The 11979-nt window shown below is 48.0% G+C and overlaps 1 long non-coding RNA gene across 2 annotated transcripts; it reads right to left on the reverse strand.

Annotated features, from left to right (window-relative positions):
* Nucleotides 1–269: 269 nt before the first annotated feature.
* LOC308675858 lies at nucleotides 270–6314 on the reverse strand. Of its 2 annotated transcripts, none has more exons than XR_014028220.1 (3): nucleotides 5834–6314; nucleotides 4261–4422; nucleotides 270–3637 (listed from the first exon to the last, which is right to left on the reverse strand). It is a non-coding gene; the product is annotated as an uncharacterized lncRNA (long non-coding RNA). The 2 variants fall into 2 exon arrangements; XR_014028221.1 differs by having other exon boundaries at nucleotides 5838–6277.
* Nucleotides 6315–11979: the final 5665 nt, after the last annotated feature.

Here is an 11979-nt window from a genome sequence, read left to right on the forward strand (position 1 = left end):
CTTTTCACAATCTTTATTAGAGGTCAAGAAAACAAGAAGTACACCCCCCTTCTGGTTCCCCACCCTCCCACCCACACCCTCCCCCCTCCCCACCCACCCCCCCAACCCACCCTCCCCCCAACCCCCCTCCCGCCCCCCAACCCCCCCCTCCCGCCCTACCCCCTTTGGCTTCAGTCCTGGCTTAGAGGGAGCCCAGGGGAGAGGAGATCCTGGGAGGAGGGGGGAGGTTCCCCCCCCTCCCAGGACCTCCCCTCCCCCCCAAGGCCCCCTCTAGGCCAGGATTGAAGCCAAAGGCATTGGTGGGGGCTGAGGGAGGCTCAGGAGGGGGGGGCGCAGAGAGAGCAGCTTGCCAATGTCTTTGGCTTGAAGTGGGCAAAATGCCCCCCCCAGAGCCAAGGACCTTGGCAGCCGCCCTCCGCCCTGCCCCGACCTCTCACCCTCCCCCAGCCCCCACCAAGACCCTCGACTTCAACCGTGGCGCAAGAGGAGCTGGCAAGAGAGGCCCTGGGATGCCTGAGGCTGCCCCAGGGGGCTTGGACACCCCAGACCTCCCCAGGGCCTCCTCGCCAGCCTCCCCTTGGACCAGGGCTGGCCCCTGACCCTTTTTCCACCCCCCCTCCAGCCTTCCAGGGCAGGACCCACCATGCACAGAGCTTGTGCCCTCTGTGCAGCCCTTGCTACAAGTAGGCATGCACAAGTGTATTATTGAAATTAAGTGCCGAGGTCTTGGAGCCAAGAGGCCCCTATTTTGGACACATTGTGCATGTCTACTTAGACCAAGGGAGGAACTGCAGACTTACCTCAAGACACACCTGTTTTCTGGCTCACCTGCCCAGTTGCTGGGGAGATTGGGGCAGGGTTGAGATTCTACAACAGCTTTTCTCAACTTTGACAAGTGTTAAGTTGGGTAGACTTTCAACTAAGGCTGAAGTCCACCCATCTTTAAGCCTGCCAAGGCTGAGACCTACTGGAGACCCCCAAGGCTTCAGGGCTGAGGTGCACCCATTTCTGGGGGGGATGGCTTAAAGAACTTCAATTCCTGTACGTTTGTAGCTGTGGGGATTTGCAATCTCACAGCTCAAAGGAACCCAAGTTCTGCGCATCCCAAATAAGTGGACCTCAGCCCCAAAACGTCTTTAAGTATGGAGAATGACACCCCAACATGGATGATCTTATTTCCCAGAATTATCCAGCTACGTTGCCAAGCATTCTGGGGTCCAAAGCTCTATCGGAAATTCTATGTTGGACTTTAAAATTCCCAGAATACAGACATAAACTGGAGAAGTCTGGGTTCCACCCGTTCACCTCCCATCTGGATGGGAAGTTAACTTCATTCCCCGTAACTCTACACCCCAAGGTTGCAGAGTTCTGGGAATTGAAGGTTTCGCATTCAGATGCGGCGTTTCCTTGGTGTAAGAATTTTTAGCAGAATCCTGTGGAAGCCCACCTAGAAGACCTGGGACTTCTACCTCCAAGATTGAACTTCAATTCCCAGAATTCTCCAGTCTGCGTGCTGGAGAACACCAGAGATTGAATGGCACCCACCTGGTATTGTAGGAACTAGGGTATCCTATGCCCTCTGTGATGGAAGACTCCCAAGTCCCAGAATTCTGAACCCAGAATTCTGAAGAATTGGAGACCCATCGTCCACAGGACATTGACCTGTCTCCTGGATTGGGGGACTGCATGCTCCAGAATTCCTAACAGAATTAAGTTAGAGGCTCACCACTTACCTTTCATGGGATTTGTCTCCCAGATTGGCAGACTCCCCAAGTCCTAGAATTCAGAACTGGGATGCCCCACCAAGACAGCATGGATCCGTCTCCAAGATTAGCGAACTTCAGTTTCCAGAATTCTCCAGTCCATGTGCTGGAGACTCCTGGAGATTAAGTCGCAGGAGCTAAATTAAATTAATTCCGGGAGTTAAAACTCATCCCTTTGAAATTTGCATCTTTCAATGGGCAAGCTTTAACTCCCAAAGTGTTTTAAAAGCTGCCTATTTCTGGGAACTGAAGTCCAGCCTTCTGAGAGCCGTTTGGCTTTCTGAAAGCAAGAGTTCAGTTCTTGACATACCTGGTGGGTTTACATGACCTTGGAGATCAGAGTCCAGTCCATGTGCTGGAGACAGCTGGAAATTAAGTCGCAGCCATCTGGTGTCCTTGGGAATTGGGGGGCGGGTGGGTGGGAAGGGGACCTCAATCCTTAAAACTTATCTAGCCTAGGATTGCTAAGATTTCCGGGAGCTAAAACTCATCCCTTTGAAATTTGCATCTTTCAATGGGCAAGCTTCAACTCCCAGTGTGTTTTAAAAGCTGCCTATTTCTGGGAACTGAAGTCCAGCCTTCCAAGAGCCGTTTGGCTTTCTGAAAGCAAGAGTTCAGTTCTTGACCTACCTGGTGGGTTTACATGACCCTGGAGATCAGGGTTTCTCCCCCTTAGCAAGATGTGTGGGTTTCAACACTCACGAGTTCTGGAATTTGAAGTCCACACATCAAGTTAAGGTTAAAAAACCCTGATCCAAGTTCTTCTGACACCTCAACTTTGTCCTACAACCCGAATCTACACAATCCTACCAGACATCAATGGTCTTTACCCAAGGCAAAAGCTAACAGCCGTTATGCCTTCGCCCTCCCATCCAGTTTAAAAAGCTAGAGCAGCCATGTTTCCAGATTTATGGGGACTTTGCATTTCAAGCATATCTCCGTAAACCACAAAACACGGTTCTTTAGCCAAGCTGAAGACATAAGACTCCTTCATCTAACTTGCAAATTACAGAGATATCCTGGCTAAGTTGGGGGAATCCCCTCCCGACCAATGCTATCTCCTTATCCTAGATCTGTTCTGTCAGGTGACCTCAAAAAACAAGTGTGTGGGTCTCAGTTCCTGGTGGGCACCACAGGTGGGGTGAAAAAAGGTCGCAATGCAGTGAAAGCTGCAGGGCAAAACGTTTCTCCATCGGGATGCAGCCGTTTTGCCCGCTGCAGTTTCAGTGCAAAGAGATCCAGGCGTTTGAAAGAAATCGACAACAGGCTGTTTTTACAAGCCGAGAACCAACGCAAACCTTCCCTTCCCATACAGAAATAAACATTGGGGGGAATTGGGGGGTGGTGGATTCAAAGCATGCACTGTGCTGTCCCGTCCAGCTCTTCCTGCTGGGTTTGGTCCAAAAAAGAGCCAAGTCTTTAAAAAAGAAAATGGTCTGTAAAAGTGTTCCGGCTGCAACTGCGGTGGGAAGTTGATCTTCATCTCTGCGTCTCCAGAAGAGGAAGGGGCAGCATTGAAGGCTGGCCTCTTTTTTCTTTTTTGAGATGGTTTTAAGGTTTTATTTTGAGATGGTTTTAAGAACCCACATTATTCGAAAGAGGCAGTTTTTGCAGCCATGGGGCACAGGCTTTTTAAGGCTGCCCTGCCGGCTGACCAATTTTCTGGCCTGTCCCTCCAGTGCACAAATCCGGCTTCAGGGCCAGCTGGAACAATGCAGCCCCTTCCCCACCCCTGCCCCCCCTACCCTCCAGTCTGTCCATCCATCAGTCTGCATTGGATAAATCCAAGTCTTCCACCAGGTCCTCTCCTCCTTGTGCCAGCTGTTGCAACTCTGCCAGAGGTTTCCTCCATTGAAGCGCGGCCTTCTCGTCTCCTGGAGAAGGAAAGAAAGACTTGGTGTCAATCCAACCTCATTGGGGACAAGGGGTGGGGGTGGCGGGCAGAAAGGGCAGCTGGGTGCTAATTAATGTCCAGTGCTAATTAATGGGTTGTCTGCAGAGCTCAGGAGGGGGCAAGACGGGAATGGCGAGATGGGCAGAATGTAAGTTTTAATAATAAATAGAGCAATAAATAAGCAAAGCAGATGGGTTTTTCTAATGGAGATGGGAGGATCAAGGAGAAGAAAATCTTTATTTTATTTGATGGGGGGGCACAACCCTGTAAAGAGGGAGGCTTCCAAAACCCACATCCTAGAAATAAGGGGGGGGGGAGGAGAAGGGCCCCTCTCCAAATGAACAATGGCCCTTTAGTGACCTGAGGACTTCAACTCCCAGAATTCCTGAGCCTGCCTTGGAAGGAAGGAAGGAAGGAAAAGGGAGAAAGGAAGGAAAAAAAAAGAATGAGCGAAATAGGGAGAGAAAGAAGGAGAGAGGTATGGGCGACTTCCTTCCACAATTTTCATTGACACTGTGGTAAAGTCTAATTGGCATCAGGGCGCTAATTATCAGCAGTCAGGCAATTCCTGATGTTCGGTTATATTGAAAATAAATCAATTACCTCTCATTTTTCAGGCAACACGTGATGGTTCTTCTCTTCATCCGAATCATCAAAATTAAGCAAAGTCTTCCCATTTTCTCCCAGAAACTTGTACAATTCGGGATCTCCTTCCTTTAGTCGAGAGAGCTGATCTTTACGCTCAGATCCATGACCTTTATTTTCCTGTACAACAGAGAAGAGTTTAACGAATTTAAGTTTATATATCTACATATCCAGCCAGGAAGTATTTTTTGAAAAAATGCTAATGAAGCCTACAGATTTCAAAAGCGCTATATCGTGGCATCTGCTCAGAGGAGAAACATTACGGGTTTTGTTTCCTAGAAAGTACGAACAGAAGTCCTAATGGGCAGCTAGATAGATTTCATAAATGCAAGACAATCAATTAACGGCAAAAGCCCTTCAAGAGACATCCTGGATTATTTTAGAATTTATAACTTTATGTATTCATAAATTATTTCTAACAATTTATTATGAGGCGACCTTGTTACCCACTTGCTTCTCCTGAATTCTGAATCCCATTTAACTGCCAGAGCCACTGGGCTGACTAAACAAATAAAAATAAATGAAATAACTCAAGAGAGATTCGCACCCAGGACTCTCCAACATCTCCTCAAACTGAATTCACCAAAAGCGTTTCAAAATTCTCAGGTCCACAAATTACAACAACGGGTTTTTAAAAATCTCATTTCTGCATTTTTAACCCAGGGGCTTTCAAAACTGAGCAGGAAAAGGGGAAAAATATAGAAAATGGCCGTTTAGCCTTCCATTTTATCCAGTGGGACCAGGTGTCAGGTCTCTGCGGCTAAAAATGACATGAAAATGTGGGGGAATCTTTCCGGCTTACCTGGAATTGTCTCCCAATGTTCCAAGTCTGCCGGCCTCCATTTTATATTTAAAAAATTCTATTTATTTTTTAAAGAAATTACAATTCATTTGCCTGCTGCAAAGGTAGCCTGCTCCAAACCGAGCTCCACCTGTGGCCGTCAATCAAACTATCCAGGTGTTGCTCATTCCCTAACTGTCCCTCCCAAGTCAGCAGGTTAGGTAGGATGAGATAAGTTAGGTTGGTCTTCAAACCTGGCCCTTTTGAATTGTAGACTTCAACTCCCAGAATTCCTCAGCCAGCGTGACTGGCTGAGGAATTCTGGGAGTTGAAGTCCACAAGCCAAGTTTGAAGAGCCCCCCCCCCCAGCTACGTTTAATAACCTGGGTTGGATTAATTAACCGGGCAAAGGAAGACCGTTCGCTCGCTGCGTTCCAGGCCACGCCGCGTCCCCAGAGTCTGCCGCGCATTCGTTCACACGAGCACGCGATACACGCGTTGGGTCGGACACCTAGGCTTCCCACCTGTTGCTGCACCCAACGAACGCAGTGCCAGGCGTTGCAATGCAACGCTTTTTTCCCCTCGGGTTGCAACAAGAGTCGGGGCAGAATGCGTGTAAACCCGAGGAGGAAACTCACCCAATTCCCCATTCACACGAGTTTGCGGGGCTGTCCCCCCCGCCCAATCCCGGAAGGGCTCCTACCCCCCAACCCCCCTTCTTGCAAGGGACGCCCCCCCTTGGCCCGGGACTCACCTCCTGCCCTCGGCCGGCCGGGCTTGCAAGCGCCGCGGAGCTTCGGGGGCGGCGGTGGGAGCCACGCTGGCCCAGCTTCCCTCCGCAGCTTCCGGGTAGCGAGGAAGGGGGCGTGGCCGGGCCGGATTGGCTGTGAGCTTCCCCGCCGTGATTGGAGGCGTCGCTCTCCGGCTGGAGCGCGAGGGCGGGACTAACAGAATAACGGAGCTGGAAGGGACCCGGCGAGGTCGTCTAGTCCAACCCCCTGGCCAAGCAGGAAACCCTTCTCGTTCCAGACGAGTCCTTGTGCCCGTCCGCTCATCCCGGGGCACGGCACGAAAAGGATGCGCCGCCGTGGTTATTTTACACATTACAGCCTGAAACGCACTACAAAGACCATCTGTATTGCACAGGACGTGAAAAGAGTGCCCTCCTCTGGTTATTTTCGGCATAGTGGCCTGAAAGTGACTACAAAGACCATCTATAGCCCAGGGCAGAAAGAGTGCCCTCCTGTGGTTATTTTGGGCACAGTGGACCGAAAGGGACTACAAAGACCATCCCAGGCAGAAAAAGAGTGCTCTATTTGTAGTCCCTTTCATCTACTGTGCACAAAATAACCACAGGAGGGCACTCTCTTCATGCCCTGGGCTATACATGGTCTTTGTAGTCACTTTCAGGTCACTATGCCCAAAATAACCACAGGAGGGCACTCTCTTCATGCCCTGGGCTATACATGGTCTTTGTAGTCACTTCCATGACACTATGCCCAAAATAACCACAGGAGGGCACTCTTTGGATGCCCTTTGTTACATATGGTCTTTGTAGTCCCTACAGGTCGCTATGCCCAAAATAACCACAGGTGGGCACTGTTTTCATGCCCTGGGCTATACATGGTATTTGTAGTGCATTTCAGACTGTTATGTGTAAAATAACCATAGTGGTGCATCCTTTTCATACCCTATGCTTTATATGGTCTTTGTAGTCCCCAACAGGTCACTATGCCCAAAATAATGAGAGGAGGATACTCTTTGCATGCCCTTTGTTACATATGGTCTTAGAAGTCCTTTTGTGGCTGCTATGCCCAAAATAACATATGGTCTTCGTAGTCCCATGCAGGTCGCTACACCCAAAACAACCACAGGAGGGCACTCTTTTCATGCCCTGGGCTATATATGGTCGTAGAAGCCCTTTTGTGGCTGCTACGCCCAAGATAACCACAGGAGGGCACTCTTTGGATGCCTTTTGTTACATATGGTCTTTGTAGTCCCCTACAGGTCTCTATGCCCAAAATCACCACAGGTGGGCACTCTTTTTATGCCCTGTGCTATATATGGTCTTTGTATTCCCTTTCAGTCCACTGTGCCCAAAATAACCATAGGAGGGCACTCTTTTCATGTCCTGTGTAATATATGGTCTTTGAAGTCCCTTTCAGGACTCTACATCCCAAATAACCACAGGAGGGCACTCTTTTAATACCCTGTTATATACATGGTCTTTGTAGTCACTTTCTGACCGCTACACCCAAAATAAACACAGGAGGGCACTCATTCCATGCCCTGTGCTATCTATGGTCTTTGTAGTCCCTTTCAGTGCACTGTGCCCAAAATAACCACAGGAGGGCCCTCTTTTTATGCCCTGTGCTATAGATGGTCTTTGTAGTCCCTTTCAGGCCACTATGCCCAAAATAACCAGAGGTGGGCACTCTTTTCATGTGCTCTACTATATAGATGGTCTTTGTAGTGCGTTTCAAGCTGTTATGTGTAAAATAACCACAGGGGTGCATCCTTTTCATACCCTATGCTTTATATGGTTTTTGTAGTCCCTTTCAGTCCACTGTGCCCAAAATAACCTCGGTGTCCCGATCCTAGGCAAAAATCCTAGGCCTTTTAATGACGTTTTAAGATTATTATTCTTTATTAATAAAACTTTATTAATATTAGGCCACCTTATTCTGCGCCTGTGTCGCAGCGAAAGGGCCACCCGTCCCCCTATTAATATTAATAAGGCGCTAATAATAAAGGTAGAGAATAATAACCTTAAAATGCCATTAAAAAGGATTATTTCTCTCGGCGGCCGCAATTCCCGCTTTGACCACAGGATGGCAGTTTTCCGTGCCATAGCATTAGCACGGAGACCTTTTCGACGGCCTCAATGCCGCTATCGCTAAGGGACCGAAAACAGTGCCCTCCTGTGGTCCAAGCCGGCGTAGCAGCCAACCAAAGAAAAACCTTTTAAATGGCGTTTTAAGATTATTATTCTTTATTAATAAAAGCTTATTAAATATTAGGGCATCTTATCCCGCGCCTGTGTCCCCACCCGTCGCCCTATTGATATTAATAAGGCGCTAATAATAAAGATAAACAATAATAGCCTTAAAATGCGGCGGCCGCAATACCCGGTTTGACCACAGGATGGCACGTTTCCCCGTCCCATAGCGTTAACATGCGGACCATAGTAGGCCTTTTGCCTAGATCGGGACACCGAGAAGCGAAGCGAGAAAGAGCAGACAAAGCGTCTACCGGTAGCCGAGTCATTCTAGAAAAATGCCGGGTTTGTCTATTACCTAGTTAGCGGGGGATCCCCACCTGGAATGGGCATCTTGCGGCCTTGCCCGGTAGACGCGCGCCACGGCACCATAGAGCAGAAAACAGGCCTGGAAAAAGCAGAGAACGGTGCTGCCAATGGACAGGAAGTTGATGACGGCCATACTGGGAAGGTCCTTGTCAAAGGGACTGGCGGACGACTGTTAGTTGACTGACAGGAAATTCGCCATGGCGAGAAGGTCGCTGAGAAAGGAAGTTGGCACGGAAGACTAAGAAGAACGGACAGGAAGTCGGCCATAATAGGAGGGTCGATTCCAAATAAACCGGGGGATGGCCAATTTCAACGGACAGGAAGTCCGCCATATCGAGAAGGTCTCTGTGAATGTGGACGCTCTGCGCTTTGTCGCTTCGCTTCTCGGTGTCCCTATCTAGGCAAAAGGCCTACTATGGTCCCCATGTTAACGCTATGGGACGGGGAAACGTGCCATCCTGTGGCCAAACCGGGTATTGCGGCCGCCGCATTTTAACGTTATTATTCTTTATCTTTATTATTAGCGCCTTATTAATATCAATAGGGCGACGGGTGGCGACACAGGCGCGGGATAAGATGCCCTAATATTTAATAAGCTTTTATTAATAAAGAATAATAATCTTAAAACGCCATTTAAAAGGTTTTTCTTTGGTTGGCTGCTACGCTGGCTTGCACCACAGGAGGGCACTGTTTTCGGTCCCTTACCGATAGCGGCATTGAGGCCGTCGAAACGGCCCCAATGTTAATGCTATGGCACGAAAGCCTGCCATCCTGTGGTCAAAGCGAGAATTGCTGCCGCCGAGAGAAATAATCCTTTTTAATGGCATTTTAAGGTTATTATAATCTACCTTTATTATTAGCGCCTTATTAATATTAATAGGGGGACGGGTGGCCCTTTCGCTGCGACACAGGCGCAGAATAAGGTGGCCTAATATTAATAAGGTTTTATTAATAAAGAATAATAATCTTAAAAAACGTCATTAAAAAGGCCTAGGAGTTTTGCCTAGGATCGGGACACCGAGGTTATTTTGGGCACAGTGGACTGAAAGGGACTACAAAAACCATATAAAGCATAGGGTATGAAAAGGATGCACCCCTGTGGTTATTTTACACATAACAGCTTGAAACGCACTACAAAGACCATCTGACCATTTGATTTGTGCTTAAATTGTAAGCTGCCCTGAGTCTTCGGAGAAGGGCGGGATATAAATGGGATTAAAATAAATAAATAAATAAATAATAAATCTATATAGTAGAGCACATGAAAAGAGTGCCCACCTCTGGTTATTTTGGGCATAGTGGCCTGAAAGGGACTACAAAGACCATCTATAGCACAGGGCATAAAAAGAGTGCCCTCCTGTGGTTATTTTGGGCACAGTGCACTGAAAGGGAGTACAAAGACCATAGATAGCACAGGGCATGGAATGAGTGCCCTCCTGTGTTTATTTTGGGTGTAGCGGTCAGAAAGTGACTACAAAGACCATGTATAGGACAGGGTATTAAGAGTGCCCTCCTATGGTTATTTTGGGCACAGTGGACTGAAAGGGAATACAAAGACCATATATAGCCCAACGCATAAAAAGAGTGCCCACCTGTGCCATAGGAGGGCACTCTTTGGATGCCTTTTGTTACATATGGTCTTTGTAGTCCCATACTGGTCGCTATGCCCAAAATAACCAGAGGTGGGCACTCTTTTCATGTGCTCTACTATATAGATGGTCTTTGTAGTGCGTTTCAAGCTGTTATGTGTAAAATAACCACAGGGGTGCATCCTTTTCATACCCTATGCTTTATATGGTTTTTGTAGTCCCTTTCAGTCCACTGTGCCCAAAATAACCTCGGTGTCCCGATCCTAGGCAAAAATCCTAGGCCTTTTTAATGACGTTTTTTAAGATTATTATTCTTTATTAATAAAACCTTATTAATATTAGGCCACCTTATTCTGCGCCTGTGTCGCAGCGAAAGGGCCACCCGTCCCCCTATTAATATTAATAAGGCGCTAATAATAAAGGTAGATTATAATAACCTTAAAATGCCATTAAAAAGGATTATTTCTCTCGGCGGCAGCAATTCTCGCTTTGACCACAGGATGGCAGGCTTTCGTGCCATAGCATTAACATTGGGGCCGTTTCGACGGCCTCAATGCCGCTATCGGTAAGGGACCGAAAACAGTGCCCTCCTGTGGTGCAAGCCAGCGTAGCAGCCAACCAAAGAAAAACCTTTTAAATGGCGTTTTAAGATTATTATTCTTTATTAATAAAAGCTTATTAAATATTAGGGCATCTTATCCCGCGCCTGTGTCGCCACCCGTCGCCCTATTGATATTAATAAGGCGCTAATAATAAAGATAAAGAATAATAACGTTAAAATGCGGCGGCCGCAATACCCGGTTTGGCCACAGGATGGCACGTTTCCCCGTCCCATAGCGTTAACATGGGGACCATAGTAGGCCTTTTGCCTAGATAGGGACACCGAGAAGCGAAGCGACAAAGCGCAGAGCGTCCACATTCACAGAGACCTTCTCGATATGGCGGACTTCCTGTCCGTTGAAATTGGCCATCCCCCGGTTTATTTGGAATCGACCCTCCTATTATGGCCGACTTCCTGTCCGTTCTTCTTAGTCTTCCGTGCCAACTTCCTTTCTCAGCGACCTTCTCGCCATGGCGAATTTCCTGTCAGTCAACTAACAGTCGTCCGCCAGTCCCTTTGACAAGGACCTTCCCAGTATGGCCGTCATCAACTTCCTGTCCATTGGCAGCACCGTTCTCTGCTTTTTCCAGGCCTGTTTTCTGCTCTATGGTGCCGTGGCGCGCGTCTACCGGGCAAGGCCGCAAGATGCCCATTCCAGGTGGGGATCCCCCGCTAACTAGGTAATAGACAAACCCGGCATTTTTCTAGAATGACTCGGCTACCGGTAGACGCTTTGTCTGCTCTTTCTCGCTTCGCTTCTCGGTGTCCCGATCTAGGCAAAAGGCCTACTATGGTCCGCATGTTAACGCTATGGGACGGGGAAACGTGCCATCCTGTGGTCAAACCGGGTATTGCGGCCGCCGCATTTTAAGGCTATTATTGTTTATCTTTATTATTAGCGCCTTATTAATATCAATAGGGCGACGGGTGGGGACACAGGCGCGGGATAAGATGCCCTAATATTTAATAAGCTTTTATTAATAAAGAATAATAATCTTAAAACGCCATTTAAAAGGTTTTTCTTTGGTTGGCTGCTACGCCGGCTTGGACCACAGGAGGGCACTGTTTTCGGTCCCTTAGCGATAGCGGCATTGAGGCCGTCGAAAAGGTCTCCGTGCTAATGCTATGGCACGGAAAACTGCCATCCTGTGGTCAAAGCGGGAATTGCGGCCGCCGAGAGAAATAATCCTTTTTAATGGCATTTTAAGGTTATTATTCTCTACCTTTATTATTAGCGCCTTATTAATATTAATAGGGGGACGGGTGGCCCTTTCGCTGCGACACAGGCGCAGAATAAGGTGGCCTAATATTAATAAAGTTTTATTAATAAAGAATAATAATCTTAAAACGTCATTAAAAGGCCTAGGATTTTTGCCTAGGATCGGGACACCGAGGTTAT

Source organism: Vipera berus (assembly GCF_964194415.1).
Source record: "Vipera berus genome assembly, chromosome: 17".
NCBI classification, from domain to species: Eukaryota; Metazoa; Chordata; class Lepidosauria; order Squamata; family Viperidae; genus Vipera; species Vipera berus.